The 16,576-nt window shown below is 40.1% G+C and overlaps 1 long non-coding RNA gene across 1 annotated transcript; it reads right to left on the minus strand.

Annotated features, from left to right (window-relative positions):
* Positions 1-1,831: 1,831 nt before the first annotated feature.
* Positions 1,832-16,564, minus strand: LOC122684619. Its single transcript, XR_006338108.1, has 3 exons — positions 16,427-16,564; positions 12,281-12,392; positions 1,832-2,080 (listed from the first exon to the last, which is right to left on the minus strand). It is a non-coding gene; the product is annotated as an uncharacterized LOC122684619 (long non-coding RNA).
* Positions 16,565-16,576: the final 12 nt, after the last annotated feature.

Raw genomic sequence — 16,576 nt, forward strand, 5'->3', positions numbered from 1 at the left:
GCCGCCAGTGGTGGGTGGATGTAAGGGGATCTCCTTGTGCACCCAGAGAGCCTGATCAGCATGGAAACCCCGGGGCAGAAACAATGCACGGTATATTTCGTGTTGCCCATTTATTCCACCTCTTTCTCTCTCTCAACTGTTGAAGACAAGATTTAAGTGTTTTCAAAGAAACACAAATAAAACAGAAAGAAACAGAAATAAAGCAGAAGCTAAATAATTAAAGTCTGCTGTTACGGGCCCAAGCGGCAATTATTAACCAGAGAATATTTATGCAGGACTGTCAAAGCTTCTTTTGAAATATTGAAAATGCTGTTCCCAGGGATAAATGCAGTACTTTTTTTTAGCATTTTTCAAGAAACTAAATATATATCAGCTTCCCAAACCCCGGGCGCGATCTGCTTATCTGAAACTTAACACTGCTGTTGTAGAGTTTTGTATAACTCACTTCCTGTCTTTATACTTACACAACAGGATATTTAAATAACAAAGACAATGAAGAAGCCAGGCAAAACTATGGCCCTCCTGACATCACGTGTGCATTTCTTCCTTTCCTAATCCCATCTCTATGTGTTCTGAGTTGCAGAAATAATTAGCACACACAAGGACGTCTTTAGACCAGTGATTGCCTGTAACTGCACACAGTGATAGCCAAGTAACCAGTGTTTATCTGGCCTCTTCAAGCTGCGAGGGGCTATTTTCCTCCTAGAGGAAAAGCCACTTGTGGACGCTTTGCTTCTGAGGCCCTCTCTGACCTCCAGATCAGTTTTCCCATCCTAATGAACAAACATATGGAGGCACATGTGGGTAGATGTTTGATGTCCTCCAGTCCCAAATCCACCAAGACTCTTGCCATAGTTAACAGTTTTTAGATCTTCAACTATATTTTCATTCACTTATTTAAAAAATACATGGCTTTCCCCCCACCGCCCCACCCCCCCCCAAATCAGTTGGTCTTTAATTAGGAAAACTGGTTATTTGGACATATCTTTTTCCTCTTTTGTATCTAAGGTTAAAATATATGACTTTTGTTTCAAGCTCATGGAGATATAACGTCATTTCAAACGTACACACTAAAAATACTTCAATTAAAAAAATCTTTTCCGTTAAAGTGTTCTCTCTGCCTCATGGAGCTCATAGTTTCCTGGTTTGGAAATTTAAACTTAAAGCAGTCATCACCATTTGACTACTTCCTTCATTGGAACATGACTGAATGTATATCATAAATTATTTTACCACAGCTTTCGTCTTGTCATTAGTGCAGACCTATTGCATATAATCAGGTTTTGCATATGAAAGTGCAGGATGAAGTATTTTTCTACTTATTCCCTTTTATTGGGAAAGATGTACTAAGAGCCCCTCTTTCTCTGTGTCTGTGTAAATTAAGTTAGCACATGCACAGACATTGTGAGAATCAAAGCTATGCGCCGAGGACTATAATCAATCTGAAAACCAAGAACACATTTAAACAAAGAAAGCTTAACTCTCTATAGAAAATTCCAACTTTAAAAAAACCCAAGGGTTGGAAAAATCACAAATGTCTTGCATCTGTATTTGTAGATTTAACAGACTTGTATTTCAATCAAGTTATCACATTTTAATACATGCAATTCAACACCTAAAATATTTTTTCAAGGGATTAAATATTAAAATTAAATTATTGATAAAATAATAATAATAGTAAAGGGTTAAATATTTAATAAAATTAAATATTCTTGTGTTCTGGAAGAACTGAGAAACATACCAGGGTAAAACACTAATATAACCCATCATACAAGACAAACACTGATTCACACGTTGTTACATATTAAAAAAAATAACAAATACAATATGGTTTGCTTTCATAATTATGTTTATATTTACATATGCCTTTTTAAATCTGAATCACAGAATTCTAATGTGGGTGAATTTATTTAGTTCAGGCTTCTCATTTTTCAGATGAGGTAAGGCCCAGAGAAGTTAAGTGACTTGCCGAAGGTCACACAGCTGGTCATAGCAAAGTCAGGGCAAGAGGCCATTCCTTCCATCTTTCTCCTTCAGGTGCCAGGCTGTCTCTCTTCACAACTGTGACATTGGTCCTTCTCTAAATGACCAGAAGATCAAGGAAGTGGGGCACATGAGAAAAAATTACTTGTAATATAATATAATACCTAGGAAGATACATCGTTTATCAGGCCATTAAATCCCTTTTTGTACATAACAGACCAAGACCATTGATAATGACCCTGACATTTTTTTAGCAACCTTATTGAGATATAATTCACATGTCACATAACTCACCTATTTAAGCTGTACACTGCATGTACATGCAGTATTTAAATGTACATTCGGTACATTTTGTCATGTACACAGTGGAGTGCAACCATCACCTCTGTCTGGAACCCAAACCTGTTCATCACCCCACACCTGTCAGCATCCCCTCCCCTTTTCTCCCAAATCCCCCACCCCTGGCAACCCCTCATCCACTTTCGATGGATTTGCCTATTCTAGATGTTCCGTGAGTGGAATCGTACACTATATGGCCTTTGGTGCCTGGCCTCCCCCATGCATCATACGCTGCTCAGAGGAACAGCCAGGCTATGGTGTGAATGTCAGCTTCATTCCCTTTTCATGACTGGATAGTGTTTCACTGTGTTTTTGTACCACACACTGTTTATGCACTCATCGATGGAACACCTTTGACTGTTCCCTCTTTTGGCTGTTATGAGCAATGACTCTGGGCATCCACATGGAATGACTGGGTCATAGTAATTCTGTGTTTAACCTCTGGAGTGACTGCCAGGCTGTTTTCCAAAGTGACTGCATCGTTTTACATTCCCACCAGCAGTGCGAACTCACCGCATCCTTGCCCGCACTTGCTATTATTATCTCTCTTTTCATTTTAGCTCTCATGGTGGGTATGGCATGGTATCTTGTTGTGGGTTTGATTGGCATTTCTCTAATGTCTACTGAGGTTGTGCATCTTTTCTTGAGTTTCTTGGCCATTTGCATACTTTCCTTGGAGAAATATCTGGTCATATTCCTTGCCCATTTTTAAATAGGGTTATTGGTCTTTGAATTACTGAGTTGTCAGCCTTCCTTACATATACCATACACAGGTCCCTTATCAGTATGATATATGATTTACAAATATTTTCTTTCATTCTGTGAGTTCTTTTCACTTTTTTGATAGTGTCTGTTGTCATTGTGATTGGATCTAATTAGCCTGTTTTTGCTTTTGTATGTGCTTTTGTATGTGGTGTCATATCTAAGAAGACTGCCCATCCTCAAGTTCATGATGATTTAATACGTATTTTCTTCTGAGAGTTTTATAGTTTCAGCACTTACATTTACGTCTATGATCCATTTTGAGTTAATTTTGGGGTATACTTAAGGAAGGAATCTACCTTCATTCTTTAGAAAGTTCATATCCAATTGTCCCACCACCGTTTGTTGAAAACATCCTAACATTTTCAATATGAAGCAGGGAAGCATGGCTTTTGGATGATTCCAATAAAATGTTTTTTTCTGTTTGTTTGGGTTTTTTTTTTGACTGCGCCACTCAGCTACCAGGAACTATCTTAGTTCCCCTTCTAGGGATTGAACTCAGGCCCCAGCAGTGAAAGCACGGAGTCCTAACAACTGGATGGCCAGGGAATTCCCTCCAACAAAATGGTAAAGGAAGAGAATGTAAATCTGAAGTAGGAACAATACTGCAGTGGTCACACATGATTCATATCCCTTCTAATAAATCTGGGGATATTGTAAAGAAAGTGTAAAGAAACTTTAACTAATCAGTCTTCTTGGGGAAGGAAATGGCAATCCATTCCAGTGTTCTTGCCTGGAAAATCCCATGGACAGAGGAGCCGGGTGAGCTAAGTCTATGGGGTCACAAAGAGTCAGATAAATTGGTCCTATTCTTAGTGTTCCTAGAGTCTGTGGCTCTGCCGTTCGTGACCTTCCATAGGCAGCTGGTAGAATCCCCACAGTTTGGACCCAGCCTCACTTCCATGTTTGATGTCTTCTTTTTCCAAGTGTGTCCTTCCAAGAAAGGATCTCATTCTTTCTAGTTCTCATCCCAAGACCTCAGAAAGGGATCATGGCTCATCAAGACATGGCTGGACACTCTCTTGGTGTTTGCACTTCAGTGAATGACATGGGGGGAAAGAACACGCAGAAGGACTAAGTGAACACTTGTCAGTGGTGGAACTTGGAGCATCATGGTAGACACCTGGGTGGTAAAACTTGCCTAAGTCCTCCCAGCAGGAGGTGTAGGTTGGTCCTGACCTGAAGGAGAAACATGATCAGCAATTCTTTATACAGAAAAAAAGGCAGGGTTTGGGTGGGTATGTGTATATTTCTTAAATGGTCAGGCTAACCTGGAGAGTTTTTACTTCAAATTGGTTTTCACTATTAGTCTGCACCCTGGACTTGATCATTCCCCCAGTGCTTGTGGGCAGCCAAAACAAGGAACCTGTTCTCTTGTTTCACATGAAGACTTTTCCCAAACAGTCTGGTGGGAGAGATTTTTCCAGGTTGTTGGATGACCGTCTATGGATGTTTACGTCTTTGAAGCCAGGGAGCACTGAACATAAGTATTCCACAGTACATTGTGGTGCATCCACACAGATGGATTCTGTGTGTATGTCATGACAAGGATGATGTCATGATATGTGGTTGAAGTTAAACAGTAAGTGTGGAACTATATGTGCTACAACATCTCTTTTTTGTAAAAGACATACCCATCTTCCTGACCCAGGGATTGAACCTGGGTCTTTCACACTGCCGACAGATTCTTTACCATCTAAGCCACCAGGCAAGACCATATATATAGTGAGAGACATATTTGCCTGTTTGCAGTTAATAAGGTTAATCCTAGGCTTTGGCATTTGGATAAAGGAGGGGGTGGGGAGCTAATCTTTTTACTATATATACCTACATATGCTTGAATATTTTATTTCAAAGGGGCATCTCTTATTTCTGCAATTTAAAAATTAAAAATTTTAACTGAGCCAACTCCATAAAACCATTTAATCTTATGCATTTATAATAGATCTGACTTTATTTCCAAATTCTCCTGTAATCACTTATTTATTGAAGGTTGCCACTTATTCTTTAAGCCAAATTTGGTAACTTATGTTCCTTAAAAATTTTTTCTTTTGGATTGTTAAATTTATTGATATAAACACATTATTCTTCTATAATTAAAATTATTTTCATATTTTTTATTCCAAATGATTGATTATGTGTATTTTCTCTGTTTCTTGATTAGACTTGCCAATGTTTATCTGTTAAATTTTTTAGTTTTTTTGTTGAACTCAATTATTACTATTATTTTTATCTGCCTCATTAAGTTGTTTGACTTTTACTCTTTTTCTTCTACTTTTTTAAGATTGATTTTATTTCATTTTTTTAGACAGCTTCTTGAGTTGAAACCTTAGTTCATGTAGTTTATAATAAATGTATTCCTATTTAAGACTTTGATATGCAGAGCTGTTATTTCTTTTTTTTTTTCTAAGTAGTAATTTTCAACTGGTTTTTCTTTTAAAAATGTTTAAATTTATATTATATAAAGTATTTTAAATTTTTGTTCAATTTTAAATTATTTTTTTATACTAGGTGGTTGGCTAGCTCTGTATCATCAAAGTTGTTTGCATATGGCTCAGAAAAATGTATGATTTCTGCAATTTGGAATTTATCTGTAGTTTTCCCTGGCTTTTTTTTTTTCTCTTCTTTAAAATGACTGTTTGAAGTCATTTTATGACTTCAAAACTAACTATTTGAAGAGCGGGTATCTTCTCCCTTCATTAGCTACAACATTCCATATTAGCTCAACCTTATGAATTGTGTCATTCTCAACTATTTTTGTTTCTTCACCCTGTGATTTCTGTTATATGTGTGTTGAGTCCTTTAATATAACTGATGATTTGTCTATTTTCTTGATATTTCTCAGTGCTTGCTTTATAGTGTTAGGTATCTAAATATCCATGACTTTAATCTTCTTGTTACTTTTACCAGTTTGAACTATCCCTTTTATTTCTTCTCATCATAAATTCTATTTTATCTACTGTTTCTATTATTACATTTAATTCATTTTTATTAATACTTGCTGGATGTCCATTCTTTCATACTTCTTGTTTTGTTATATAGTTGTCTCTCATGATATAGCATATAACTAGATCTTAGACTCTCACTTCTCATTTATTTTCAATCTTAATACAAACCCTTTTTACTCTGTGTATTTTCTGTTTATCATGATTTCTCCAAATATCTGTTAGTTTTTAGCAAATTTTCCTCCTTTTGATTCCCTTTCAAGTTGTTACTCCTAAATTTTGAACACGTATATGAATGCTTCTTTTATCTGTCCAAAATAAACAAAAATCTTGACATGTGTTTTCCTTTCCTTTTTTGCCACGCTGTGCGGCTTGCAGGAGCTTAGTTCCTCAACCAGCAACTGGACCTGAACACGGGCAGTGAGAGCATCGAGTCCTAACCCCCGGACTGCCAGGGGCTCCCAGCAAGTTTGTTTTAATTTCTCTCCCCTGGTCTTGACATTTGAGGAGATTATTATTGCAGATAGGTTTTTTAATACTTTTTACAACTTAATGTAGTAACATGTTTTATTTCTGGTTTGTCTAGGCATCCCTGCTTCTCTCCCTCATCTTCTTTTAAACTTTTTTTTTTTTTTTAATTTCCTTTAGTCTGTGGTTCAGAAGAATAATCCAGGCCCTGAGCTTGGCCAAAGCTTAGTGAGAGGAAAACATACAGCTCCAATTCTACATTTTGGGGGGATTTTCACTAGGGAGGCAGCAGAGACATCCACAGAAGGAGATGCAGGGTCTAGAGTGAGCGTCAGGATGGGTCTCGGGGCTGAAGGACAGAAGGACAAACGCTGGGGCGGGCGGCCCAGCAGCCAGGACGTGCAGAGCCTCGGACGGGCCTTTGGAGAAGAGGTCCCGGGGCGCGCTGGGCGCAGGGCGGCCGGCGGAGCCCAGGCTGGTGCTCCCACGCCTGCACGACGCTGACCGTGTTCACCTGTCGCGTCCGCTCTGGGAGCCATACACACGGTGGTGTTCCAGGAGCCTGGGGCCTTGCTGTGTGTCTTCAGCCTCCAGAATCCTGTCGTCACTTCTTCCGACACCTCTGCGTCCCGTCAGACACACTCATCAGGACCACAGAGATAGAGAGACCTGGGCCTGGACCCCAACGCCCTTCCACGTAGGGTCTCCCCGCCAGCCCCTCCCGGCAGCCTCTCCCAGGTCTCTGAATCTGACGGCACGGCGGGGTCTGACCCCTTCGGCCCTTCTGTCTTCCCCAGGCGGCCTCTCCCACCCCCAGACAGCACTCCGCAGGCCTTTCTCTCTCCTTCCCAGTGTCCTTTCTGGACCCTCATCTCCTGCCCAACCTCGGGATTTTGATTTTCAAGTTTGGTGAGAACTTAGCTCTTAATGGATTTCTCAGCCACTAGATCTTCCTTCTCACTGATCAGTCGTCTTTAGGAACATGTCTGATCGTGTCCTTCTGTTGTTGAAAGTGATTTGGTGGCCGCCCAGGGCCCTGAGTGAAGTCCACCTTCCTTCTGCAGTCCCCATGACCTGGGCCTTTCAGCTTGCATGTGGTTTTACTGGTAGTGTGTGTATTTAAAGTCAGCTGTTCTTGTGTTCCACTAGTCTCTTCAACTTTGTTGAATATCATTCTTTTTTTCCTTTTCTTTTCTTTTCTGAAGAGTGTTCAGGTTATTATCATGCGTGGCATTGACACTGGTGGAGAGAGTTGACCCCTACCAGGAATTATTCCAAATTTGCAGCTCATCACCGACTGCCATATTTTGCAAGAAAATCTTGTCTAGAGAAAGAATCAACCACTCTTAGTAAAATTCCTTTGTCTCCAAATAAATAAATAAAATAAAATTCCTTTGTGTCCAGTTTATAGAGAATACAACAAGGACATGTGTGCCCAGTTACTCATGTCATGTCTGACTCTTTGCAACCCCTTGGACTGTAGTCCACCAGGCTCCTCTGTCCAAGGGCTTTTTTTTTTTTTAAGGCCAGAATACTGGAGTGGGTTGCTATTTCCATTTCCAGGGGATCTTCCTGACCCAGGGATCAAACCCGTCTCCTGCATTGGCAGGAGGATTCAGTCACGGGGGGAGCCCAGAACAAGGATATTATTCTGCCCTAAACTTTCATAACAGGGCAGAGCGACACAACTGGAGGAAAATCTTTCCTGTGTCCATGGGACCAATGGATTTTAAGAGATCTACTTGTAGACACACGATTCTTTAACACATTATATGAATTCAAAACAATTCTGCTTCTAAATGACTGCGCCACAAAGAAGCATAACCACTTTGCTATGAGTTTTCAACTTTTCAGGAGTTAATAGTTATGAGTCATTTCACTTTGCCACTGTGAGCAGAATTAAACTAAATGGAATAAACTTTACAAAATGTAGCATGTGTAATTATTGTAATTCCATAGACAAACTCTCTACTTCTACTTCAGAAGGAATGATGGTCTTCTGTTCTGATCACAGCTGGCATGGGGACCACAGACTCAAAACAACAACATGCCTCAGTCGCTGGAAGATTAGACATCCCACAACAAACACTCTCATTTTTTTCACTTGTAAAGAATCATCTATAATTCATGGTTCCTACCTTCTTGTCTATGGCGTTCTCTACCTGTTAACTCTTGAGTTCAAAGGTAGGTATCTCCACACACGAAAGAGAGCAGTCATGAGGTTTTTATGACTCCATTTGAGCATGGACAAGACTAATACATATGAAATTCCCATCACATTTTGGAAATAAGTGTTTCGTGCAGTGTTTATTGAGCAAAATTTTGTTTTTTACTTAGTTTCTATATTTTTTCTCAGGGTATTAGATGACCAAACTTTCTACAGTCCCTTGTGTAGACGTTCAGTGTTTATTCCCTGTTGGTTAATCAAGACTAAAATAGTACTGAAATGAATAAGTCGTGTGTTCACACCATCAACTTCCCTGTAATTTTGCACAGCAAGGAAGGGTGAAGTCAGACAGCACAATGATGTGTCATGGGGCAAAGAGACATTGATTCCATTATAGCTGCTTCCAGCGCAGACTTGAATTTTCGGAATCCTTTGTTGGTGTTGGGATTGAAAGAAAATTTCATCAAATGTTCATTTGGAGGTAACTGTAAGCACATCTTTGCATTCAAAAATAAGATAAAAATATAAGATGAAATTTAACAGTTATCTATATAATACTTTACAGATACAGGTATTGTTTTTTCCCATTAGACTTTTTTTGTGTTGTTCTAAAGAAATGTCTTTTACCATAAGAAATATTGCTGAAACCATGTTTCAGTGATGCGTCTTAATGAACAGAAGGCCTAGGATGGAAGTTTATGATCAGTTTGCCTAAAAGTTATTTCTGTGCTTCAATCTAGAAAGCCCCAGCATAAACAACTAGATAAGCTAAATTGCAAATATAAACTCAAAAAAGTGTAGGGGAGAGGTTGAAAAGTGGAATATTGTTTTTTGCCCAGTAAATATGGGATAACTTACTTTTTTTTTTCTGCCCAGTAAATATGGGATAACTTACTTTTTTTGAAAAAAGACATGACATATAGAAAACTGTTTCATTTTTAAGGACTGCTTTATTTCTACCTCCACCCCACTTTGCTGAAGTATGATAAACTCAAGCGAAAAAGAGAAAGCCACAAGCTGCTGTCTGTTGGCCCACTTTGGCTGCACACCGGGGAGACCCCCGCTGAATGGCGGCCCCTCCTCTCTGAATTTCCTTGCTTTTGTAAATTTGTCAGTCTGTCCATGAACCTTGTTTGAACAGAGTTTGGTACTTCATGGATGATTGTATTGTATTGTAACTCACAGTGTAACACATCTTTTCTGTATTTATGTTAAATAAAGGCTTTTTAGAAACCAAAGGGCTTAAGCTGTAGGAAATAAAGAAGAAAGTGTGTGTTGTGTTACTCAAATGCCCCAGAAGTTTCTGCCAACCCAGGGCCGTGGGGAGGCCTGGCCGGCAGCAGGAGGCAGGGCTGGGTAGTTCGGAGTTTGCCAGGGAGAAGCCAGTGCTGACAAGTTCTGCAGCCAGAGGGTCTGTGGCCCCTGGGAATCTGATCCTTTTTCTGCCCGGGGACATGGGCAAGGAGCCTGGCGGGGGTGGAGCCTACGTTTCCCAACAAGTGGAAAACCTCTAGATCAGGTATTGAATGGAAGTGTTTCTTAAACATTTGCAGTTTAGGGTTTAAATCCAAGATTTGGCTAGGCTCAACTATACCAGTGGCATTTTATGAAGACAAACAAGTGTTTGAAAATCAATGAGGGTGGGGTTACTAGATGCAAAACTACACATATAGAATGGGTAACTAACGAGGTCCTACTGCATAGCACAGGGAGCTGTATCCAACATTCCGGGATAAGCTATAATGGGAAATACTATGAAACAGAATATATAAACACACCTATATGTGTGTGTGAGCTCAGTCGCTCAGTCGTGTCCGACTCTTTGCAATCACATGGACTGCAGCCTGCCAGGCTCCCCTGTCCATGGGATTTTCCAGGCAAGACTACTGGAGTGGGTTGCCTTTTCTTTCTCAAGTGGATTTTCCTACCCCAGGGATCGAACCCAAGTCTCCTGCATCTCCTGCATTGGCAGGTGGATTCTTTATCACTGAGTCATATAAAACTGAATTACTTTGCTGCACAGCAGAAATTAACACAATATTGCAAATCAACTGTACTTCAACAATAATAACAAAAAAATAAAATGACTTGGACAGTTGAAAGAAAAAAAGGAAAATGAGGAAAAAACAAATGGTTCTAGAAATGATCCCCTTTCCTAGAGTACTAATACAGTTTGGGATAACATTTCTGATGTCTTCAGCTATTTTATTTTATTTTTTTTCCTTCAGCTATTTTAAAACAATGTATTAAAGGAATGTATACTTTTATAAGATTGATTACATCAGCAGCTGTATGATGAGGAAGAACACACATAGTCAGAAAAGAACTTACATTTGTCCGCATGAATAAACTATTAAAACAATTTCAAGTGATTGCACATTTTTCTTGTTCCTAATAACTTGAAATGGAATTCCCACTTTGTATATCAGGTAATTCATGTAAATTCTTCCTAAATTATAGGTTGATAGTTTCACCTCCGAAATACAGTGAGGAACACTGTATGGATTTTTTGTTTGTTTGGTAAAACTATTGTTGGGAATGCAATCCATTACAGACTCAAATCTCTTCTTTTTGAGAGAGTATAGGAGAAATTTCACTTAGACATGAGTATTAGGACATAATGCTTTTTGGTGGAAAAATGGACTTCTCATTTTTTAGATCGTGGAAATCTTGTGAAGAATAGTATCCCCTCTTTGTGTTGGGGCTAGGAAGCTCCACCTTAGAATCCTCTGGTGGGTGGGTTAGCGACGCCATCGGGGCTGCTGCCTTGCCGCCTTCTCCCTGGGCTCTTCAGCCCTCCCAACAGGGTGCGGTCACCAACTCTGACCTTGAGCATCTGTGAAATGGGATGATAGTGGCGCCTACTTCGTGGGGCTCTTGTGAGGACTAAACGTCATAAAATGTAAGTTCCCCTGTAGTAAATATTCTTTTTTAAATGAGCACTTAATCTAGTACTTGGCTTAGAGTAGGGAGTGTGGAATGAATGAAGGAAGGCAGGCACTGTTGTGATTAACCAGAATCAAAAAATTTTTTTAACTTCTGTCATCATGTGCTTTTAATGATGCCTGCCTACCTGAAATATTTTTAAAATGGCTCATTGTATAAGATGTCTCAGCGATCTGACATGACTCCCCCATGTCCCCACTCGACCCGATCACCAGGATGCTGCTGTGAAGAACAAAAGCTTCCTGGTGGCTCAGTGAGTGCAGGCTAGTGATTCAATAAGAGATTCAACCACTTGTCTCTCTCAAAAATTTCGTCTTGGCCCCCAGGTTAAAATGAATGCCATGGGTTCTCTATCTACTGGGGGGCATACCAAAACACCTCCATGTGTCCCAGAACTGAATATCGGCTCACAGCCGGGCCCTGAGGTCCCAGAGACACACAGGAGCCCTGGTTCCAACCCCAGAAAGCCAGACCCTCTTAACCAGTGGTTTTCCTTCAAGCCAGAAGCCTGGCTGCCTTCATGAGCTCATCTCAGGTTCCTGGTATATCAACTTCACTGTTCCTTTTGATTGGTTTTAATTTTTAATTTTCTGATTTTTAATATGCTTCCTCCATTTTAAGGGGGACATAGTCTGGTTATAAGTCATCAGTCAACCATGAAAATACTAACCAGAGAGTAGTTAACTTCAATTCAGTCTCAGGTTTGCTCTGTGTAGTTTCTGCTGCATGGGTTTGCGTTTGGTAAGAAGATGCAGCTTCCTTTTGTATTTCTCTTGAAACTTCTAAGGAGGCAAAGACAAGCAAAGACAGCCAGATAAGAGAAGATAAATTTTCTAGAATGGCTTTTGTTGAGATTATAGTCACTTGGTTAATCGGTTTATTTGGCAAAGTTCTTGCCCATCTGTATATATAAACACCACATTTTTTATAAAGAAGGCAGAATTGCACCTAGTTACATGCTACACCATGGATGGACCTTGAGGATGCTATGCTCAATGAAATAAGCCTGACACAGAAGGACAGATAGTTTGAGGTCCCACTTACAGGAGGTTCCCTAGAGGACTTGAATTCATAGACACAGAAAGTAGAAGAGTTCTGGCCCGGGGCTGCAGGGAGGGGAGTGGGGAGTGGTTGATGGGGACAGAGTTTCAGTTTTAAAAGATAAAGAATGTTCTGGAGATGGATGGTGGTGTGGTGATGGTTGTTCAACACTGCGAATGTACTTTGAATCGACGTAAATAGACTAAAATACTAAAAATAGTCGTAACAAAATTTTATGTCTATTTTATGCGATTAAAAAGTCACTAAAAAAAAGTTGTACCCAGCTCTCCTCATCAACAAAATGTCTTGACTTGTTAATTATGACACTGACTCATCCATATCCTGACAACTCCTTTTCTTACTGTGTTGATTCTAATACCATCGACCATGTAAATGCTGAATTCTGCTTTCCGTCAAACTGTACTCCATGAGGTGCCCGATGAGACCTCAGGCAAAGGTTTCTGAGCATTTGTTCCCACCTTGGTCTCATTACAAGTGCATCTGACTGCCCACCGAAGAGATGCTGCAGCTTCTCCTATCTTCTTTTCAGTTCTCTTAGGAAAGTTTGCATCAACGTGCACATGCAGTCAGCGATGCATGGGGAAGCATAATGAGATTTGGGGGCAGAGAAAGTCAATGGTTTTTGCTGCTGTAAGAACATCTGGTGTTAATAACAACCTATCTGTTAAGTCATTAACATACTGTGGGGGTTATAAGAGGTGCCGAGGAAAACACTCCCTCCCTTCTCTAACACGGGAAACCTTTCCCAACAAGGGGTCCTCCCTGAACCTGTCTTTCCTTCAGTGAAGACTGCTCTTCGGCCTACTTCCTTTCCTTCCATGAAGACATGCCGTCACGAACCACATCTGGGGAATTCTGTATCAGCTCTGCTGCAGCCAGCTGTTGCCGAGACCCTTCGATTCAAGTTGAAATGAGGAGCAGTTCTGAGGGCCTCCGCCTGCTGGGAATTCCTGATGGAGTCATCCCAAACTGCAGACTCTGAGACTACGTGCCTCTGAACCCCTGCGACTATGAGTGTGTTTGCCATGATGCATTGGCCTCCACTGCGGATCTGCATGAACACTGTGACCAAAAGTTATTAATGACATCTGTGTCGTTAACCAAAATAGGTGCCCAAAGTAAAAGAGAACCCATGTTGCAATAAGAATAGGATTAGGGGGTCATCGTGGAGTTTTCCTCCGAGCAGGAAACCAGGACAGATTGTTTAAACAGCCGATTCCCTGGGAAGGCTAGGGTTTCTGGCGTGGGGGAAGATAAGGAAGGCTTTCTCTGTACGTGTCTGGGTCCATTTTGCACAGATCTGGAAGAGATGACTGGCTGATTATCAAACTATTGAGAAATTCAGGTAGGCACCATAAAAAGGTGCCTTCAGGCTCAGATACCATGGAGAGATGAAGAAATCGTCACAAAAGTCTTTCAAACAACATGCAGGTTTCCACCATGACCAACTAAGCTCAGACAGACTGACCCCAAATTCTTAAAGTTACACAAAAGATGATCCCAGAGGAAGCAGCTCAGTGAGAAGCTGGGAGAACCTGGGCAAGGATCACATTAGAGATAATGGTGTGTGTGTGTGTGTATGTGTGTGTTTAGGAGAAATGTATAGTGTCTATTTCACTACTACAATATTCATCACCTTCCAGATAATTAAACTTTAAGAAACAACTGAAATCATTTTCAACACCAAAATGAAAAATACTCTGTTGGTTAGGTTCAGATTCCAGCAGGCTGAAACAATTTCGTAAGGACTATCACAATTTTGCCTCCCATCAGGGCATGGGATCACCATATGCTGAATTCCATACTGAACCACTCATGCTAATGGGCTGTTTTCTCTTCCTCCATAATCTAAACACAGAGTTGTAATCTCTGAGTTCCCAGGTTCTAAGAAAGGGAAAGATTTCAGGAAAAAACAGCAAGTTAGGATTGCACTAATGTTTTCCATTTATACATGAAATTGTTACCTACTCCACACAGTATAAAAGCAGGCAGCATATGTACTGTTCTTAAAACAGCCTTTATTGAGGACTACTGGTTGAAAATTTATATCAAATATATCTCTAATCCACTCTGAAATCTGTAAAGTTAAGTTAGTTCAGAGAGCTAAAGGTTATTTCTGGTCTTAGGTACACAATGTCACTCTCCTTTCTCAGATATAATTTAGAAAATCCCAAGAAATTTATGCAGAGACTTAACATTAAATATTCATTAATAAGTAGTGCACTTAAATTTTTGAGCATGCATATTTAATAAATATTTTTAGTGTGTCTTAGATTTCATACTATAGTTTAGACAGTTTCACTTCCAGCTTTCAGACAGACAAGGCCTCTCAGAAGATTTTCTTTTTTTGTATCTGTTTGTTTTTCACTTTTAACTATTTAGTGGAGTCTCTTAGGAACCTTTCCGATCTAAATGTCCAACAATCACACACCATTGCCTGACTTACATAGACAAGCAATTAAACATTGTTTCATTAAAATGCCATTTTCCTTAGCTTAAAGGAACAGAGCCCCAATCCTGTACAAATAATTCATTGGACAATAACAAGAGAAAATAAGTATTTTTCTCCATCTATTTCACTAACCAGAATTCTTGTTTGTTATAAAATTATAAATAAACATTAGTCCATTCGACTTGCTGACTTCTTTCCACCCAAATATTCTAATTTACTTAGACATTCCAAAATGAACTTCTCTTGGGGGATTTCAGGGAGTTACATTTTGTGAAAAACAGTGTTCTTAATCTTTGGTGGGGACTTAAAAGTCCCCAAAAGTTTAATATTTGAAGATATTAAACAGTTGACATTTTGACAACACCAAGCATGTTGCAGAAGTGGTATAAGAACTCAGATATTTTGTTTTCATGCCATTTTTTAAATCGTGTGTTGACAAACGGACAGTACTGTAAACACTGGGCTCGAGAATGGCGCTCTCAACAGTAACAAAACCGTCCTGGCCCTCAAGCTGCCATTTTCCACGATGTACCTCCTGCCTCTCAAGTTACATTCTCAGATTCTGCATGCATTGTAGAGAAGCGGGTAGAAAGGAAATCTCTTAAAAGCACAGTATCAATATTATTGCAGAATCCGCATGACCCTGAGTGAAATCATATGTGGGTGATAAGCGGGTGAGAGAAAGAAGTCAAGTCAGGAAAATCACAATTTTATGAGGAGGAGTGCAGAAATTTTGTTCATTGACTGTTGGTCTAACTTGTCAGTTTTCCACACATGAAAGTTATTATTGCAATACTGTTGTCTTAAACAGACCCAAGGATTTTCACCATGGATTCACATCCATTTCAAAATACGACAAAAAATATTAAAGCTTCCAGTATGCAAATTTTAATCTCTTTGGGTGTCCACAAATATATATGTGTGACAGTATGTCTCTATATGACATTAATATCCATGTCGTCAGTTGCAATTCGTGACACTTTTATTTGTGCATGTTTACTCTGCATTATAAAGAACGGTGGGCACTTCAATACTTTTCTGTGAATCGGACTTAAATCTGATCAAGAATACATCGCACTTAGGCATTCAGGCTGAAAGCTGTAAGAATTGTCAACGACCTTCGCCAAGCCCGCTCTCGGAGTTAGTGCAGATCATTAATCATATTTTATAAACAGGGATCCTTCTCTCGAAGCTTCTCAGCCCTCTTGCTCCCTCCCTGTCTCTCCCCCCGCCCCAGACCCTTCCTGCGTGGAAACACACGCACATGCACACACATCCCCCATGCATGCAGGCTGCACTCACATTGCACACATGCAGAATGGCCCTGGCTGAGCGTCCAGCTTTGCAGGCACAAGCCCCTCCCTTGGCGCGCGTCCGGAGTAGTTTCTGTTGCAAATGCCCTAAGTTGGAGGGGCCCCGAGCTGCAGCAGCCGGTTACGTTAGCGAACGTCA

The sequence above is a fragment of the Cervus elaphus genome, chromosome 27 (genome assembly GCF_910594005.1).
Source record: "Cervus elaphus chromosome 27, mCerEla1.1, whole genome shotgun sequence".
In the NCBI taxonomy this organism is placed as follows: Eukaryota; Metazoa; Chordata; class Mammalia; order Artiodactyla; family Cervidae; genus Cervus; species Cervus elaphus.